General features: G+C 29.6%; 1 protein-coding gene and 1 long non-coding RNA gene across 4 annotated transcripts in view; one reads left to right on the top strand and one right to left on the bottom strand.

Annotated features, from left to right (window-relative positions):
- The window catches only part of LOC145279861 (uncharacterized), an 88,727-nt gene extending 85,285 nt beyond the window's left edge, over positions 1 to 3,442 (top strand). Inside the window, exon 2 of the long non-coding RNA XR_013868474.1 lies at positions 3,221 to 3,442. This is a non-coding gene — a long non-coding RNA (uncharacterized LOC145279861). The remainder of the gene's footprint in view (positions 1 to 3,220) is intronic.
- LOC145279856 (uncharacterized) overlaps positions 1 to 21,803 on the bottom strand; it is a 1,383,997-nt gene that overhangs the window by 340,392 nt on the left and 1,021,802 nt on the right. The window lies entirely within an intron of this gene.

Raw genomic sequence — 21,803 nt, 5'->3', positions numbered from 1 at the left:
AATTCTTTTGATTATTATATTGTACCCAATAGTGGTCGCCTGGTGTGGCCCAGTCGTACAATATGATTAAATATATTTTGATTCATGCAGATTTCATTTTTTTTTTTTTTTACATGTAGGTCACCACTTATCAAGGCCCGAAGGCCACTCAGGGATAAGGGTTATTGCGTGTACAGTAATCAATGAGATAGTATTGTAGTAATCATTAGTATCGGGGGTTTTGATAGATTGTCTTACTTAAGGGGGCGGTTTGTCAGGAGTTTGTTTATGTTGGACTTGAAGACGTCAAAGTTGTAGTCAGGTGGGAAACAGGCAAGCGGCAGAGAGTTCCACTGGCGTGCAGTTCTAAGAAAGAAGCTTTGCTCATGGAATCTACATATTTGCAATACATTACATATATATATATATATTTATTATTATAGAGCCGATACTCTATTAATCATTATGTTGTGCCCCATATATTGTAGTGATTTTAAAAGTTAAAAAGAAAAAAGTGACTTTGGTACCATCAGAACGAAAACATGGCTCTCCAGCGTTATCAGTTATTATCAGCTATGTCAATATGCATATCAAAACCTTAAAAATTAAGGTCGTTAAACATTGGCGATTAATAACTTATATAAATGTATATTTGTGCATGCATAGAAGGTTACCAAGTTCTGATTTTGCGGTTACCAAGTTCTAATTTTTTTCAATTATTTTTATTGCCTAAAAATCAAATCGAATTTGTTCCACAGGTCCAAATCCCCTCTATAGCAAGTTTTGTCTGTAGACAAAAATTGAAAGAGTAGTTTAGTAGAGACTGTTCCTCAGACAGACAGACAGACAGACAGACAGACAAGGTTACTTATATAAATATATATGTTTGTTCATCGTTGTCGATGAAGATTATGAACACCACTGGTTTGTAGTTGATTGGGTTTAGTGGGTCAGTAGATGACTTGTTAGGCCAATGCAGGCTTGAAAGTATCCACCACAGGTGGAGCACCTACAATCAGTAGCTATCGTTGAGATGTTTGCTGCCCTTGACTTGCAGAGTGTGTGTTTCCTCCTCTTCTCATCCAAATGATTTGTCTCTGTTTCCATGAAATCTTCATGTAAAATAATCCTGAATCTGATGCTACACAATTATACTTAGGTTTATTACGTGAAAATAAGAGCAGCATATAAACCAACACTTCTACCAAGTTATGTTTGATTGGACAAGAATAATCTACCCATGTACATGTTTCCGTCCAACATATGTCAGCATGTTAAACGAATGTTAAAAGGAAGATCATTATTAGCTATATAATTCGCTTCAACCGTCATCATCCTACATCTCTTAAAATAAAAATGAAATATTCCAAATCACACAAACCGTTATTATACTTAACTCCCTTAGTATAAAAATGGAATATTCTAAAATGCCCAATAAACAATTGTTTCAAATTGATAAGTTATCGCCAGCCAGTGTATGGTGAGCGCTGATCACAATACTTATAGAGAATTATTGCCAGTAAGTGTCTGGTGAGTGTGGGTCACATTACTAATAAGTTATCGCCAGCCAGTGTCTGGTGGGTACAGGTCACAATACTAATAAGTTATTTATCGCCAACAGTGTATGATGAGTAGATGTCACAGTACTCATAAGTTATTAATCGCCAGCCAGTTTCCGGTGGTGCAGATCACAATACTAATAAGTTATTGCTAGCCAGTTTAAGGTGGGTTCAGATCAAAATACTAATAAGTTATTTACCGCCAGGCAGTGTCTGGTCGGTGCAGATCTCAATACAAAGTTACTTATTGAAAGACAGTGTATGATGGGTGCAGATCACAGGTCACAATAATAAGTTATCACCAGCCAGTGTCTTAGTTCTATTATAATATATTTCAAGTAGTTTTTATATTTGTCTACAAAAATATTTATTTTTTCATTTGCGGGCTGATCGAAACTAATATTACAGATATTCTATTGAAAGACATTCTATTGCTTGTTTTGTGATGCGGTTTTAAACTACCGTGGAATTTCCATGGGTTCTGCTAGTTATTATTTTTATTATTATATGTTATTATTGCTATTATTATAATTATTATTATTTCTTTTTATTGTTATTATAATTATTATTATTATTATTATTATTATTATTATTATTATTATTATTATTATTATTATTATTTCTTTTTATTGTTATTATAATTATTATTATTATTTCTTTTATTGTTATCGTTTATTATTATTATTATTATTTCTTTTATTGTTATCGTTTATTATTATTATTATTATTATTTCTTTTATTGTTATCGTTTATTATTATTATTATTATTTCTTTTATTGTTATCGTTTATTATTATTATTTCTTTTGTTGTTATCGTTTATTATTATTATTACTTTTATTGTTATTATTGTTTATTATTATTATTTCTTTTATTGTTAACGTTTATTATTATTATTTCTTTTATTGTTATTATTGTTTATTATTATTATTTCTTTTATTGTTAACGTTTATTATTATTATTTCTTTTATTGTTATTATTGTTTATTATTATTATTTCTTTTATTGTTAACGTTTATTATTATTATTATTTCTTTTATTGTTATTATTGTTTATTATTATTATTTCTTTTATTGTTAACGTTTATTATTATTATTTATTTTATTGTTATTATTGTTCATTATTATTTCTTTTATTGTTATTATTGTTTATTATTATTATTTCTTTTATTGTTAACGTTTATTATTATTATTATTTCTTTTATTGTTATTATTGTTTATTATTATTATTTCTTTTATTGTTAACGTTTATTATTATTATTATTATTTCTTTTATTGTTATTATTGTTTATTATTATTATTTCTTTTATTGTTATTATTGTTTATTATTATTTCTTTTATTGTTAACGTTTATTGTTATTATTATTATTTCTTTTATTGTTATTATTGTTTATTATTATTTCTTTTATTGTTAACGTTTATTATTATTGTTATTACTATTATTATTATGTCTGTATTTTATTATTGTTATTATTTTGTATTATTTCTTTTTGTTGTTATTATTGTTATTATTATCATTTCTTTGTTATTCTTATTATTAATAATTGTTGTTATTATTGATTGTCATTATTACTTATTATTTTTACTATTATTATTTAGTATTGTTATTGCTGTTGTTATTATTATTATTGCTATTATTATTTTTAGTTGTTGTTATTCCTCCTCTACTTTTTCCTCCCTTTCTAGCCGCAGCAAAAGATTCTCAAGTTTGAAAAGATGCACTCGAAGAAGGTCGGAGCTACATCAGCCGAAATGTTATGAAAATAACAATCAAGACGAGAATAGTAGTCCGAATGATCCATATAATGTACATTATCAACACTTATCGCAAAAAGCAAACTTAAATGAGTTTTCTTTTCCTACAATAACTTCAAATGAAAAAAAAAAAAAAAAAAAAAACAGCACAACGACACTCTTTGTCTCTTCTTATTGCGACCAAATTGAAATATCGCAGAGATTCTGTTATGATGAATTCGAAATGAACATTGTAATGATGCAGATTCAAAAAAATATAAATGAAAATTAAAAAAAAAATTGTATCAATTTAAAGTTGACTATCACATATTTTTTGTTTTAATTTTATAGACTCATAACTTTAAAATCGATCAGAACATTTCAAAGAATATATCGAAATCGATTTATCATCAACAATTCGATTAAGAAGACAAAGCATAACTTTTAGAATCTTTTTCGAAAGTAATTTCTGATATTAAATTGATAAAATCATAATTTAACCTTCTTTCAAAGTTGCATGAAATTTCTTTCTGCAATCACATTTTTTTTTTAGTACTAGTAGAAGTACCTAAGTACTTGCCTCAACACGAAGGCAGAGTTAAACACAAGGTTGTTTTTTAATGTGGAGAAAATTCAGCTCCCCGAAATGGAGCACTTCAGATTGCTACAAAAATAAAAATTGTCTAAAACTTGAAGGATTTCTTTTTCATTGACAGATGCTACACTTGAAATTATTTCTTTGCTAAAAATATATAAATCATTTTGAACAAAATTATGAACAAAGCCATTAAAAATATGTATTGCAGGTTATTGTTTGGATGATTGTTATTCTTTGGTTGGTAGTCATTCTTTGTCTATTTTACCCTTAGCTAGATTCATTGTAGTCACTGCAGGATCAACGGAGGTGGGCTTTTATGTAAAATATTCTCAACGTGTTGAAAATTTTATTTTTTAATAAATACATTTGTCTTGTTTTATGGTGTCTATCAACTTTTCGAGTTATTTAATGCTGACGCCGGTCATTTTGTTTAAAAGGTTTTGATGCTTCGAATTCTTTATATATTCTGATATTTATTCATGGTGTTTGGTTTGGTTGTTTTGTAGAGCAAAATTGTTGTTTTTTTGGCTTTGAAGAACATGATTGAGATTTGCAAAGGGAAAGAAAAAAAATCACTCGCATAAATATCTGGCACATTTTAAGTCAATGAAAATAAAAAGTCATTGGAATAAAATGGGGAGGGGGGCAACAACAAAAATCTGGTTAGTAAGACCATTGTAATCATTTTTAAATAATAGACCACCCACTGTTTTCCAGTTCGTTCAGAACCAAAAACAAGCAAGTTGATTTCTAAGTGGGAGTGCGTATTAAGTGAGTGTAAGTGAAATAAGGATAAAATTTGGAAATGGATGATGTTCCTCCAAGATTTATTGAATACAGAAGGCCAAAGTTCAATTAAGAATGGGCAGTGGACGCCTTCGAGGAGCTTTATTGCCAACAAATTAAAACGGAGCTAAACCCCATCAACTCAACTACACTTCAATCCGAGCCAAAAGGCTAAGTATAGTAAAAATGCCTGCCAATGAAAAGCTAAAAGTTATAACTATATAATTTCAAACTGACCGCTTCATTTAATTCTTGGGGTATATTATTTTCGTTCTATTAGCTAGCTTTGTTCTGTTAACTGGCTAGAAGTCTTCAGTAATTTTTAATTATATTCTTAGAAAAAACAGCAAGAGTTTTAAATGGAGTTTAAGCCTTCAGAAGATTATCAACTCGAACGGATTACTACTTAGCACTATTGCACCACAGTCCTGTGCGTATATTAATACAGTTGGAAGTTACATTGGCTAAAACGTTGTGTGAATAACATTTAAAATGAGAACAGTAATCCCAATTATCTAAAAACTTGGCAGCAAAGCTATTATTGTTGATTGCAGTATGTTGCTGGTCCTATGCTATTCTGTTTTCTCCTTTTGAGAAGGGATTAGTTTTAGGTTAGTTCATTGCTAATCACCTGATGCACCCCTATTGGGGACTACTGACAGGGCTACCCAGGTATGTTTTATAGGCCAGCGTACTATTCCTCTCAGGTGCTGCCTTTCAACTCTCACTTTCCGACCACTGTCATCATCTTGTTGTGGGAGGGAGATAAACAATGTGTTTAAAAAATTCCAGATTATAACTGATTTATCATTAATTAAATGTTAAAATAAGCCTATTTTTAATTATTTATTGCAAACTGTGAGTGTAAAAGATGCACTATCTTGGACCAGATCATATCAATTCTATTCTGACTCCAGGAGGTCGATATTTTATATTAATGATATAAAATAAAAATTACAATTAAATTTACTAAAATGATCCAAGATGGTAAAATTAAAGAATATTATAAATATTACAGAATTAATATTTATACAGTTATCTCAACCAGATGTAAAATCTCGATAAAACCAAATAGGAGGTAGAGCTTATCAATATAGATAGAGCTCATCAAATACTTTTTCATGCAAAATCCGATCCCGCATTTTGCTAATTCCTACCCTCTGATGAGAAGGAAAGTATTTCTTCGAAACTCCGCAGATTAAGGACTATCCACTTATCTGGTGTTTCCTTTTTAGATTAAATATGTTTTTAACTCATTTCAAAGTGTTTTTTTAACATGTTTTATTAACTGTTTGCTCGTATATATATATATATATATATATATATATATATATATATATATATATATATATTATAAGCAGAATACATATCCCAGGCCAAGTATAAGCAACAAATTTCTGCATTAGTTTAAATTTTAACGTTTTTCCTTCTTTGTGGAGTATGGTAAGATTAATGTGGTCCCCCCCCCCCACACACTCTAAATAAAAAGTTTACAAAATATAAACAACACAGTCACATAACACACCCTGTTTTCTAGAATACACATTCTATAATTCAAAATGGTCAATTCGATAACTTATGATTTTCCCAAACATATATATTATTGGTACTTGTGCCCATTGATCTTTTTAAGAAAGTATTATTTAATATAACGCAAAATTTGATGTATATTAACTTTTTCGTTCATAAATTTTTTGTATCTAACTTTTTTTAAAAGATTTTAAGAGTGGATTCCAGTTCGATTAGGCACACCTTCTAAATGGTAAAGTTTACAACAACAACAAAAAATAATATTCTCGTGTCACCCACCATGTTGACAAGAATATATATTTCAAAATTCATAATGATCTATTCATCAGTTTAGGAGATTACCTACTTCGTATAGTACACTTTTCTGCCATTAGTTAGTGAAGGAGAAATCCTTCTAGACTAAACCAATTTTAATTTTTTGTCCCATCCTGACTACAACTTATTAAAGTGCTTAATTTTCTTGATAGCAGAAACCGACTTTGTGGCTAAATCTATCCTCATGGAGAGGTAAGTCAATAGGAACTAGAAGGTTCCAGAGTTCGAAAATATGCATCCAAAGAAGGTCGTAAGTTCAATCGGCTGAAACGTTATGAAAATACCAACCAAAATGAGAACAGCAGTCCAAATAATTTAAATAAAACAAGTTATCAATCTTCATCTAAACAAAAAATTCTGAAGGATAAAAATATTTTTATCACCAACATTTGATATTAATTACATGCCAGGTTTATATAACAAAATTAATGACGTAGAATCTTTAATAAAAGATATTTTATGTGTGCATGCTTAGAAAATAGAGAAGCAAAGCAGTAACATGTTCACATCAATTTATTAAAAAAAAAAAAATAAATGAGGGAAAAAAAGCGTTTTTTTTTTCTCATTTTTTATGAGTTATGTCCCTTGCACTGTTAGCAGATAAGTGCGAGACACATGCAACGTTGTGAGTGTGTGGGTGTTCACTGTTTTGTTTTTATCCACATGTAAATTCATTGTTTGGTCATACATATTTTATCGCTTACTAACAGAAAGACCCGATGTTGCACGGGATTGAATAAGGATCACTACTGTGTATTTCTTTTTCACTATGCTATTATTTTCTTTGTTTTAATGACCCATTTTGCTGTCTAATATATTAAGAAAAAAAAATGAAAATTTTTGAAAATGCTCTGAAGTAGTATCTTATGCATATGGTTTAAATTTCATTAAAATCGGATGCATATATTCGAAGTTTTCAGGGCATTCTGCCTCCATAGCTAACGATGAGGAGTTGGGGACACAAAGAGGATCTAAAGACTCAGAATTACTTCCATTGTCTTTCTCAGAGAATTTTATACATATTCTATAAATTCAAAATAGCAAATTCAATAATTTATGATTTTACCAGAAATAAAAATAATTTAAGATAAGGTAATAAAATATTAATATAAGTTTTATATAATAAATATATACATATTTTTATCTAAGACAATTCCAGCCAAATCAACCTTGTGTCTAACTCTTCCTAAAATAGGATATATTCAAAGTTTTAAAGGAGGTTCTGGTCCTCATATCCTTGTTAGAGTATCACTTAAAGATACCAGACCACTTCCATTGTTTTCTCAGGAAAATTTTATACGTGAATGCATTTTTAGTTTTATGTAAATTCTCTAACTTTTTTATATAGAAAACACACACTCACACATATATATGTGAGTGTGTGTTTTCTAAAAAAACAAGTTAGAGAATTTATATTTTATATATACATACATATATATATAAAATAAAAAGCTATAGCAAACATCTAAATGACTACTTTAAACACAGTTCCTGATTTCAAAAAAAGAAAAACTAAAAGATTCATCTGCCTTATTTTTAATGCTAGGTTTATTTTTGGTGTCTTTTCAATTCAATAGAAATCCTCCTAAATTTGCTGATGAGGAGACCGTGCTTACCAAAAAAACTATGTATCATTGTTCTACGTGACTTCATGTATACCACAAATAAAAAGCACGGATTTCCGAAACGATCGTACAGATAATTGACTTTGTTGTTGTTCCTTCTTATGAAACTGATTTTTAATTTAATTAAAATTTGATTTTTAAATTAAAAAAATTTTTTTTTTAATTTTTAAATTATAAATCACATTACTTAATATATATATATATATATATATATATATATATATATATATTATACTAAATGTTACCCCATCGATTCGTATACATTTAATAAGGCAAAGTACATGCTAAAATATAATTTAGTTCTGTGATTAAATTATATATATTTTTTAAATCTTATAATTATTGTAATTGGCCTTATTTTGTAATTAACTGAACAAATCATCTCTTTTATATATTTCTCTCAGCCCCTCTCACTCAATGTTGATCTAACAACTCTATGATGTGTGAACATTTAGAGAAAGAGTGTCTCTTTTTTCCCAGCACAGACGTCTAATTCACTTACATATGTTTGTATACACCATACACACATGTAAACTAGATGACAAACTAGCAAGCTGGTATATAAAAATAACGAAGAATAATAAAAAAACTATAATACTCATACTACTACATCTACTAATGTTACTATTATGATAATAATAATAATAATAATAATAATAATGATAATAATAATAATAATAATAATAATAATAAATTAAGAGTAATACAGAAGTAAAGAAACTTATTGTAAGTTATGCAATAAGAATATCTTAAATAATATTCATGAATTTTTTTAATGAAATGAAAGTAAAATAAATATTAATAGAGGTTGTGGCCCAACAGGTCAAGAGTACATCTAATATGCATATAAATATATTAAAAGATGTTTATTGTATGAATTCCAGTAATTTTCTTTTCAAAATGCAGCAAAAAATAAATTGGTATGTTATCTTAATTATACAAAAACGCATACACAAACAAAACATGATGCTGACTATTTCTCCTCAGCCTTTTGATTAAGAGCAAAGTATAAAAAAAAAGAAAACAAATATGATTTGAATTGGGAATCTTAATTAGGACGAACCCTGGTGTGTTTGTGGTATTATGGTGACTGAGATCTATAGCTAGTATTAACTAGATAAATCAAAGGTACAGTGATAAGAATGACTATAACCCTCCCTACCCACTTTTTGATTAGCCTTGTGCCTAACTGTTTGTTAAATTCGTTTGGTGAAATAAAATATATAAAGCATAGTGTAGTATCTGTTCTTATACTATACTTTATCTGTTTAGTCTTCAGTCAGTGAAAAAGAAATCCTTCCAAATCAAAGAAATCCTTTTAAGTGATCTGGATTTTTCACCCATTAAAAGCCAACCTTGTGTCTAACTCTTTCTGTCTAGTGTCAGTGTCAGAGATTCATAAGCCTATCACATGGACGACTCTTTGTAAGCAAACAAATGTATAAATCTTTTAAATCACTAAAATTCATAGGATTATGCAATTCAAATTAAATTTTCAGTATTTATTATTTAAAAAATTAGAAAAAAATAGTTTTTAAGTTTTTTATCAGAGCAGTTTTCAAAACAGTAAGAGTTTAAGTTTGAGCCAAATTAATGTGCAGCCATATTGTTTGTTTTTTTATATATAAGATGTTACTGATGCATGCAATTCTACAATATCTTAAGAAAGGGTACAAAACTAAAGCAAAAAGTCCCCCAAGAGTCTTATTATTCTCACTCATTCGAGTTAACTATTAAAAGCTATGTATAGAAGCACAAAATTTTTAAAAATAATAGTTAAAATGACGGACCATAGTATAAGAACTTTATAAATGCTAATAATTAAGGATGAAATACAGAATAAAGTTCAATTAAACATAAAAGATTGAGTAACAATGAAGAAAAGTAAGGAATTAAAAATTTACAAATGGCTCTTTATTTTAACCATTATTCTGGCTTCCATATATATATATATATATATATATATATATATATATATATATATATATATATATATATATATATATATATATCCGGAAAATAAGATGAGTTAAATCACAGATAATTTAATATTGTGGTTTACATTCTTACAAAATATTGCTGGGAGGAAATAATTTTATATTAGACAATCCTAGCCAAATCAAATAGCTCAAAATACAAGATAGAGCAAAGTAAAAATTATATGATTTATATTTAAATTTTTTGCAGTAAAAAAATAGAATTTTTAAACAAAAAATTATTTGAAGTAAGAAATGCACGAAATTTAAAGTTCTTTCCTTAGTCCATGGATTTTCAATGCATGACTCATCTCTACAGATGATTATTATGGGCATACATAATTTTGCATGTTAGCACATATATTGAAAATTTTATTTAAAATATTTTTAAGGAACATAGAAAAGGACACCATTTTAAGGTGATCCAACAGAGTTGAACTTCCATTGTAAAAAGATAGTGGGGATTCTTGATTTAAAATGAACAGTTTGATATATTACATTCCAATTCAAGATCTCTGATATATATTTCCCAGCATGCAATTCAAGATCTCTGATATATATTTCCCAGCATGCATATTTTTCTTTTCTACTTTTTTTTTTGGAATAAAATTTTTTATGTGTTCTATTTACGTCAACAATGCACCTGCATCTTAAAGAATAACAGTTATGATCTCACTGAACACTTTGTGGTGCACATTAAACATTATTTGCTCTGAAAAGCCTACTAAAAAAGCGTATAATTGATTTTATGTCCATTTTTTATTTATAACTTCAGGGTAAATGAAATAAGTAAAGGGTTTATATATTACTAGCAGAAGTACCCATTGTGCACTGGGTTCAAAAACAGCCTACTGTGATTAATGAAAGTATGATATCTTATGAAAAGGAGGGGGTTGTAAAGAGATAGGTTTTGATACTCAAAAATTTTACCCTAAACAAAATATGATGAAAGTAAAGATAATTTTCGCGAAAATATATATTTTTGTATCAATTTTGTTTCCATTCGTAGCCAAGAGTGACCAACAAAATGATGTTTCCTTACAAAGAGGAAATATTATATATATCTATATATATAAAAATGTAAAGTTGGTTTGTTCTAAACAAATAAAACCCTATTTCTAAGTTACCAGTTTATTTGAAATTTTCAGACAACCCATCTTTAGAATCGAGGTATGTTTTTATGTTATTGAAATAAATTTACCTCGCGATTTATTAAAATTAAAATATTAAATAAAATAAATATGTTTTTTACTGCGAATCTGTTCTGTTGATAAAACTGAACTTCCGGTTCGATTCATTTCACAGCCACGAATTGACGAAAGATTTCATTTTCTGTTAACTCGATAAGTAAAAAAAAACAAAAACTTACTCGTGCAGAGAGTGATCCGTGCTGAAATAATAATGTTATTATTTAAAAAGCCATTCTTAACATGGGGAAGGGAGGGTGTTTTGTACCTATTCTGTACTTTAATCTTACAATTGAATAAAAACATATCATAAAACTTTAAACGTGGAAAACGATTTTTAAAAAATAGCGCGGATCACTCTCTGCATTAGCACACACACACACACACACACACACACACACACACACACACACACACACACACACACACACACACACACACAAAAATAATAATCCCATATTTTAAAACTTTAAATTCATTTATGTACTTATGTTTCTTAAATTTTATTTATGTTAAGGCTTCACTCATGAAACATTACGTTTTAATTGTTTAGTTTATTTTCACGGCATTGTTTACATAAAAAATTTGTTTTAACTTTTTCTAAACTGTTTCATTTTTACGACATGCCTCAACGTATTATAAACACCCTAACCCCCCCATGTTAAAAAAAACAAAAAAAAAAACGCCCTTCCATAAACCTCGAAAGCCATTCTTAACATGGGGAAGTTAGGGTGTTTATAATATGCTGGGGCGAGTCGTAAAATTAACGAAGTTGCTATCTATTATTTATTGCAAAAATTGCTTGAAATTTATTTATTTGACCAAAAAATTAAATTTGGGTACTCCTTGGGCGTTGAGACCATGGCGACCAGTAGAAAAAAATAATAGTCGCTCCCTTAGTCTCCCACCTCACCCCGCGCGTAACATATTTTATTTACTGACGTTGCCGTAACTAAAAGATTATCTGTCACATTTACAAACATTTATTTATTTATTTTGAAAAAAGTTTTACTTTTTATGAATATTAAAAGAAAAATGGGTACTCATGCAGAGAGTGATCCATGCTGAAATAATAACGTTATTATTTAAAAAGCCATTCTTAACATGGGGGGGAGGGTGTTTTGTACCTATTCTGTACTTTAACCTTGCAATTGATTAAAAAAAAACACGATTTAAAAAAAAGCGCAGATCACTCTCTGCATTAGCACCGAAAAATGTTACTAAACATTTATTAATAATTTCTCACTTTTTACAAACATTTGATTTTAAATTTCTTTTTAAATGACGACTTTTATCGACTTTTTTTTAAATATCCCCCCCCCATGGTGTTTATTCCGAAATCCGTTGTTAACATGGAGAGGTTGGGGGTGTTTATTCTGAAAGCCGTTCTTAACATTTGTGGAGGTGGATCTAATGTAAAAAAAAAAATAAAAAATAAATTTAAAAAAAAAACTTAATCCTTTACTAATAACTTCTCACTTTTACAAATATTTTTTAATTTACATATGCAGATGAACAAATTGTTGAATAGTGCGAAAACAATTTTCACCTCCACAATTTTCTTTTTTAAATGACTTTTATTGATAAATAAATTTACTTCTCCGCAACTTTTATTGATAAATAAATCTACTTCTCTGCCACGGGCACTGAACCCCTCCTTTTTTTTTTTTAATAGTATTTTCGGGTGGGTATGCTGACAACAAATATCAGTTAAATTTTGCAAATAGCCCCCCCTCCAAAAGTGGTGTTTATTCCGGAAGCTGTTCTTAATATGAGGAGGTTGGGGAGGGGGGTGATTATAAGGTGGACCTAATCTAAAAAAAAAACAAGTTGTTTATGCGCACATAAGAAACTATTTTTTTATTAACTTTTTTTTTTAATTTTTAATTTAAAAATTAAATTTCAATGAATAGAATAATAAATCATTTATCATTAATATGTGTTTTTGGTTTTGTGTTGAATGAAACTTTTTTTTTTTCATTACAACAATAATGAACCAATTTAAATCTTCTGGCATGCGTTTAAGGGTTACGAAATTATCAATAAATCGTTTAGTTACTAAGCCAACGTCAGTAAATAAAAAAATGTTACATGCGCATGCATTAGCCTTGACTGGGAGGGGGGGGCTAAGGGAGCGACCATTAAATAATTATGCTGGTCGCCATGGAACTCAACGCCCAAGGAGTACCTAAAGTGGCACTTATGCACTTATGTTACCGTGCTATTTTTTAAAATAGTATTTTCCTGTTAAATTCAAATTTTACAATATGTTTTTCTTTTATTAATTTGTTAAGTGAAAGTACAGATAACCCGGTCGGTTTCTAATGCGAGGAAAATCTAGCCCCCCCCCCCCCAAAAAAAAAGGGGTACTCTGGATAATAACAAAACATTAAAATTGCCTCAGTCTCGAAAGATTTCTTCTCTACTGAACGAGGAAAAAAACGGTGAAGTGTAGTTCACCTTCTGTTTCTCTCCCCCTCTCTCAATATCTCTCTCTATCCATCTCTTCCTTTCCCTCTCTCAATCTCTTTCTCTCTATATCACCCTCTCCATCTCTCTTTGAGCCCCTTTCTCTCTCTAACTCCCTCTATCTCTCTCCTTTCCTCTGTTTCATCCCTCTCTATTTCTAACACTCCACCTCTCTCTCTGTTTATCTATCAATCCCTTTATCTCTCTATCTCCTTCTCTTTCTCTATTTTCCTCTCACTGTCTCTTTTCTATCTATATATCTTCCTCTCTATCTGTCTATCTCTAATCCCTCATCCTATTTTAGTCTCCTAAATTAATTACAGTGAATAAGGCATTGTCAAAACATGGATAAATCCTATTTTAGTCACCTAATTTACTGACTGTGAGAATAGAAGTTATTTGGAAATTACTGCTACCTTGAACAGCACCAGAAGTAACTGGTAAAACCTTTCTAATTAAATTGATTTTGGCAGCCATTTAGCAACAAAATGACATAGCCTTAGCCCTTGCTGCATGAGGAATACCTGCGACCTTGCTGCCAAGTAGAAGAATTATTTATTCTACTTTAAAACATTCAACTTTTTAAAAATCTCATCTTCGACATCTCCAAAACATCCAATATGGGGAAAAATATTGCAAAAATGCAAACTTATTGTTTAGGATGAATGCACAATGGTACGCAAAAAATCACTTGAGGCTCTTGGTCGATCCTTGCAAGATTTGCGTGGCAATGTCAGACCATTTGGGAATGCAGTAATATTGCTTGCAGGAGATTTCAAACAAATGTTACCTGTTATTCTTCAATCAACACCAGCAGATGAAATAAATGCTTGCCTCAAATACTCTACTTTTTTGTTCCATGTGAAGACATTAAACTTAACTCAAAATATGCATGTACAGTTGCAGACTGTTCGATCCGCACAAAAACTTTTGCATCACTTGTGGGAAATTGGGTACGAAAAGTGCCAGCTGATCAGAGTTAAGGGCAAAATTCTTTGACTTTTAACTTCTGTAATTTCTGTAATTTTATTTCATCAAAAGAATAGTTAGTTTAAAAGGTTTTGCAGATATTCAAAATATAAGAATTCCATTTGACTGAGTGAATGAGCTATTCTTGCAGGTCAATACAAAGATGCCCATGAACTTAACGCTATAATTAAATGTAAAATTCCAAGTGAGGTAGTCAAATACAAATCCATCGACACTGTTGTGAAAGCAGATAAAGTGGTTAATTATCCAACAGTTATATTTGCCAGGGATGCCACCGCATGTATTGTAACTGAAATTTGGTGTACTAATTATCATGTTGTGAAATATAAACCAATCCAAGCTTTGCAATGGCACATAGCTTGCAGTAAAAAAAAAAAATAACAAACAATATCATAGAAACAGCAATCTTAACAGGACCTTTCACAGATGAATATATCTTCATTCCATGCATTCCTATGATTCCACCGGATACATCATTACACTTAAGCAAATTGCACTTTCCAATTTTATTGTCATTTGCAATAACCATCAACAAAGCACAGGGAACAATCTTTACAATTGTGGGCCTTACAGTTACACACTGACTGTTTTTTCACATGGACAATTTATGTTACATATTCAAGAGTCACCAAACCGGAAAATCTCTATATCAGCTAAGAAAATGAACAACAAAAACTGTACCCATGCAAAATGGAAATTTAAACCTATAAGAAACATGCTTTTTCTCATTTTGGAACTTTTTCCATTGCGCCAATTTGAGCCACAGCAACGCGTGGCAGGGTACAGCTAGTAATAATATAAATATACAAGAAATAAATGTTACCATAGTCAATAAAAGTTACTTTTATGGTAGAAAAGTTCATTGGTTTGTATTTTTAAGTAGTTTGTAAAAAAAAAAAAAAATTTAATTCACAAACCTGTTTAAAAAAAATCAAAATGGCAGCGACTTTCAAATAGAGAGTCCCGTTTTCAATTTGAAGGGGGGGCACCTGAGCATTATGTGTTAACAATTTAAGAGAGTTCCGTCAATGTAAGGAATATTTATAAACATATTTCAATGTTTTCCGTTATTTTGTGCTTGAGGAATATTCGATTATGGCATGTGTAGTTTATATAAAAATTCATTTAAGTAGTTATCGTCTCAAATTTCGTTTTAATTTCGGTTCGCTGAAATTATTTCAAGTAAAGAGCATTAAAAACTATTTCAAAACAACAACAAAACATGAACTGAACTTTTATTGACTATGGTAACATTTATTCTTGTATATTTATTTTTTCGCTAAACACTCTTACTAAATAATATCGACAAAATATCGAAAAAAAAAAAAGAAACAAAAACAGTTTTTATCTATTTTCAAAAGAGTGCCACGTGCAAGTGGAGAAGAATAAAAACAGTTATGCAAAATTTGTGTCGAGAATTGTCTAAAGTTCCGACTTTTTTTATTGGCTTTCACTTTAATAAGAACGTGAATTTATGAGGTGAATTTATTCGACACAATATCATTCAACTCAAAAACATAAATAAAAGCTAACGTGAATTAAGATTAAAGTTAAGGTGTTATTGTGGACCCTTGCCCCTTTTAAAACCCTTGTTAAACTTTGTGGCATATTTACATTCTATGGAGGTCAGGCGCGAACGAACACCCAATAATTTTATTATACCATATTTCTTCAAACTGAAATATAATTATCAAAGTATACTTACGCAAATAGATATGAAAAGTCTTTGTTAAAGTTTGTGCCATATTTCCACGGAGTACAGGCGCGAACGCAGACCGAACAATATTATTATATCATCCCTATTTAAGTTAAAACATACTTATAAAAATATTCTTATGTACATCTATATCAAAAACCCTTGTAAATGTTTTTTTTTTCATTTTTTATTTCCATACTTTGGGGGCCAGGCGCGAACGCAGACCCCACAATTTTTATGAACCACCGTTCTTCCAGATCAAACATAGCCATTTCCGATCCTCGATACATCTTCTATCATTATATGTAATCAGTTTTTTAAAATAATAAACCATATAGGAGCCTATTCGTGACCAGACACACACACAGACGTTCAGATATATATATATATATATATATATATATATATATATTTGTAATTATTTAAACTCTACAGCTTTATAAAATGTTGCAATTTTTATGAACCTAAATTTATTTTGTTTAGTTTTCGTAACAATTAAAAGTTAATTTAAAAATGAATAAATCTAAAAAATTTAATGAAAACTAGGCCATTAGTTGATTTTTACCAGATTTATTGAACACGGATAAGTTTAAATCTGCGAAATGATTACTTATAGGAATGTTATTTTAAGGCATCGATATGTAAATAAGATTATAATCTCGCATTTTTATTATTTTCGTTCGCTGTAAAATTGAAAAAAAAATATTACAAGTTTATTATAAGCTTCTTCTTGTAAATAGTACTAAAGTTATGACGATAATATTAAATTAGATTACAGTTATATTGTGTTACATATTATGGGGGGGAGTAAGTCACTGTCGCGCGTTGGAGGTTCTTACTAAACAATCAGATCATTGGTAATTACAAAGTCTGGATCATTTACTTTTTCCTTCGATACACATGACGAATAATCTTTATGTTCCACCATTTTAAAGTTAATTTTAATATATATCCATGTCTATAAAAGTCAGAATGTGTGTGTCTGAGGATACGTCTCAACCTATATACTCAACGAATTTTTAATCTACATACTTGAAATTTTATATATAGGGTATTCAGATATGTGGAAAACTTTTCAATTCGTTTTCATCCGGAAAGGGGTAAAAATTAGCAAATTGGTACATGTGGGTCGTCGGATTTTAATCTCTGTCAACTGTTTTACGAATGCGCATGTGTGAATCGTTCAGATGATAAATTACTCGTGTTAAGAATAAGTAGGTTTTAAAACACATATTAAGGTCATGTCAAACTGGCCAAATAGTTATCAAACTTGACTCACTGACTTTAAGTCTTGGTTTCGATCTCAGCTCAAGTATTTTTTTTTTTTTTTACCTACAAGAATGGATCTGTTTAAAAAAATAAACGTAATACTCACATGAACGTGTCTCAGTTTCTATATTAATTAAAATATATTTTTGCGTATTTTACCACCGGGCAACGCCAGGCGGCATGCTAGATTACTATATAACTACATATGATAGATTTCAAAGCAGGTTTCCTAATATTGTTAAACTTTTTACCTTGCATACCTTTCTTTTTCTATGCCTTAAAAAAATGCAATTCCTTTCTTGTGTCCCATTCCCACCTGTTTCTTAAATAATATTGCAGCTGTCTGTTTGGCAAAAATCATTTTCAGGGCACAGATTAGAATTTAGATATGGAGAATGTGCATTTGGATGACGAGGCTACATGTAACGTTGTCCGGAAAACAAAACACATTATGTTTAATTTCATCGTAAACGAAACTAAGACAAAGAATAGGAAATAACTCTAACTCGTTTGTTCTTTGTAACAATAACATTTATTTTCTCATTCTTTCATTACTGCTGTGACATCCCTCACGTGATTGTCTTTTCGAGCATCCTTTGTACTTCTTTAAAGTGTAAAACCCAGTTGCGCACGCGCGACTGTGTAAAGATTGTTTCAGCTACGTGCACATGTCCTTTCTACACCCACGCAAATTCTGTGGGCATAAAAACTAAAACTCTGCCGTTTCACGCGGACGTCTTCCAAAACACCTTACGTTACAAAGATGTTTTTTTTTTTCATCCAATCGGATTATTAAGAAAGCAATTTTGAAAAATATTTTTTCCGACAATTTTCTCGAAGCCGGTTTGAAATCTATAAAAGGGGCATTTTAGGCCAAAACTTGTCAGTCGATCCCAGCGAGCATGCTGTAAACATCAACATCGATTCCGTCCACAGGACGTTAAACTCGTGCGCACACGATATTTAATCTCCACGTGGAAATGGACTTTTTACTCTTTTCTGATTCTTGGCTGAAGAAAGCAATGGATTTTTATGTTGTTTAATTATTCCTTAAAAGGACTGGTTATTTCTAACCGAGAACTTTTTCTACTTCATTACGTAAAGAACATTTGATTACCTCAGTCGCAGGAAGAGATTCTCAATTAAGAAGACACTTTCTGGTCTTCTCTTTTCACTTATTTACGATTTTGAAAAAATAAATTTTGTGTAAAATTTATTCTCTGTCTTGGTCATCTCTGTTTGATTGTTCAACTCCATTTTTCACATTTGTTAAATTTTTATTTTTGCGGGACTAACATTGACACCCATAATCCTGCAACAGATTAAATAAATCGTTCCATTTGGAATTCTGTGCAGATTATTGAGTTCGTCAGAAAATTTTCGAGTTTGTCAAGGTACACGTTGGGCAAAACATTGTGAGAATATGTTTAAGACGAGAACAATAGTCTGGAAAATCCAAATAATACGCATTCTTTTATTTAAATTTTATGATTGTCTTCTCTTTTCCAGAGTAAAAAAAAATTCTTCAAATGAAACCAAATAATTTGTCTATTTTATTTATTTATTTGCGGACTATTATCCTCATCTTTTATAAAAGATGAGGATAATAGTCCGCAAATAAATCAACAAAGTATATGAATTACTAATCTCAAAAGAATTTCAATGATTAAAGAAATAATTTGTCCAAACAATCAAAGTAGTTCGATTAATATATCACGTTTAAATGTTCATCAACTAAATTTGCAAATCTTGTTCAAGTTCATTTCTCTCCCTCAAATTGTGTTGAAAATTTAATAAATCAAAATAGATTATCATTTTTTGGATCCCCGAAGGTGGGAATGACTTCAACTTAAAGATTTTTTTTTTCATATAAAGATTAAACTTTAATATGTTGACATTTTTAGGAACATGATTTTGTTCCATTCTCACCAAAAGCAAAATATAGCAATAAAAAGTTAAAAAAATAAATAAAATTGGTTCTTTAAAAATGTAATAAAAATAACCGATCATATTTTTGGAATGAACTTTAAATTTATCTACATTTTATAAGGGGAGGTCATAGGAATCATTTGGTAAATAACAATCTGAGCTTTGGAATTTGGTTTGCATTATTTTTATTATTCAGACGACAGCTCTCATCCGAAATGTTATTCTCACAACGTTTTAGCTGATGTAAACTCCAAACGAAAATATTTCAGATTTGAATTGAATTTGATTTAGTCGTGAGACACTAACTAAAACATATTTTCAAAATTTCAATTTATTCTTAAGACCTCAGACGCTATAGCCATAAATTTTAGAAATTATCTAGAATGAAAATCATATAATGAATTTTGATCAAAACTAGAACACGGATTCTAGATATAAAATTTATATATATATATATATATATATATATATATATATATATATATGAACAGTACGGGCATATTATTATTGGACGCCCTTCTTTTCGACACAGGACGTTCTGCCACAAGAACTAAGTTGCTCGGAAATCCACACAAATGAATTGTTTATAGTGGTGAAGGCTATGTGTAGAACCATCGACACTTTTTGGTATTACTGTTTACCTCTGTCGGTGCAGATAACTGCCACAGGACAGAGTATATAGTAGGTTTTTACATCAGAGTTGCCTTCACCTAGATGCATGTCTTAATGAAGACTGAGGGTGAATCTCTCCCAATGAATTAATGCGCCTCCAGATACTAACCTGGAAATTTCTACGATTCGGCGCGGTACATACAGCACCTAACCTTCCCAAATGGTCACCCATCTGGTACTGGCCAGGCTCAACGTTGCTTAACTTCGGTCATCTGCCGTGAACCGGTGTGTCAACGTGATTGTGCCATACATAATTATTATATATAGTATATTATTATTATGGTATATATTACTATAATTATAACTATGATCATTATTGATCCTATAAATAAAGTGATATTAAATTATATAATAAGAGGTTGTTTCCAGAAAACAGACCCTCTTATTATTAAGTAAGATTCCCTGAAGAAAATTATATGTATATGTATATATAGAACCTACTGTTTATTATATAAAATTAATTGTACATAATGGCTTGAATTAAAGTTTCAAATGCAAAAGTCAAGTATCATAGTTCAATTATGCTCTGAACAGAAACATTCATGTTTTATCAAAGAACTTACTGTTGATTTAATACGCCGGACCGTTCTGTTTGTGCGGTGATAGAACTTCTCAAATGCACTTGTGATGTTAAGCTGTTGGCCAAAATCAGACTGTTCCTTTAATAATCAGATTTTTCGATTATCGATTTTAGGTACAAATCAGATTTTTCGATTATCGATTTTGGGTACTAATCAGATGCCTTTCGACGCAAAACCTTTCTAAGAGCACCCACAGACAAATAAAGTACGATTGTGTAAAATTTCCAAAAACTCGGTCCAGCCGTTTCGAAGTTGATAAGGAACGAACTCACACGCACACAGATACACTCACGCACACAAGTAGAGATATCTATCTATCCACTCTCTCTGTCTCCTATATATATGTACATATATCTTTTGTTTATAATACTAAAATTTGATGTTTTATATACTTAACTTTGATATATGATGTTATGAGGTGCTTACCATCGACCTTTTAGAACCATCTGAAGTACAAATACAAAATAAAATATTCGAAATCATCTTAGAAATGATCACAAGCTAAATAGTTGTTTGACTTCTTCAAATTGATATAAACAATGTACTAATTTTATTTATCTCATCTTACATTATATATATATATATATATATATAAAATAAAAAGGGACAAACCGTATTATGTGTTCATCAACGTTTCGTCTTTATTTCGAGACTTCCTTGGAAATAAAGACGAAACGTTGATGAACACATAATACGGTTTGTTCCTTTTTATTTTCTCTATTTTTGTAGGAATACTATTTCCATTATTTTCATCATATATATATATATATATATATATATATATATATATATATATATATATATAATTTATAATAGATATAAATATATATAAGAAATATATAATTTAAGAAATATATTTATGTATAATTTATAATATATATATATACATATAAATTATATATATATATATAT

Source organism: Euprymna scolopes, chromosome 7, assembly GCF_053919585.1.
Source record: "Euprymna scolopes isolate OS-2025 chromosome 7, ASM5391958v1, whole genome shotgun sequence".
In the NCBI taxonomy this organism is placed as follows: Eukaryota; Metazoa; Mollusca; class Cephalopoda; order Sepiida; family Sepiolidae; genus Euprymna; species Euprymna scolopes.
The sequence above is the reverse complement of the archived record's forward strand: the minus strand, read 5'-3'. Positions and strand labels throughout refer to the sequence as shown.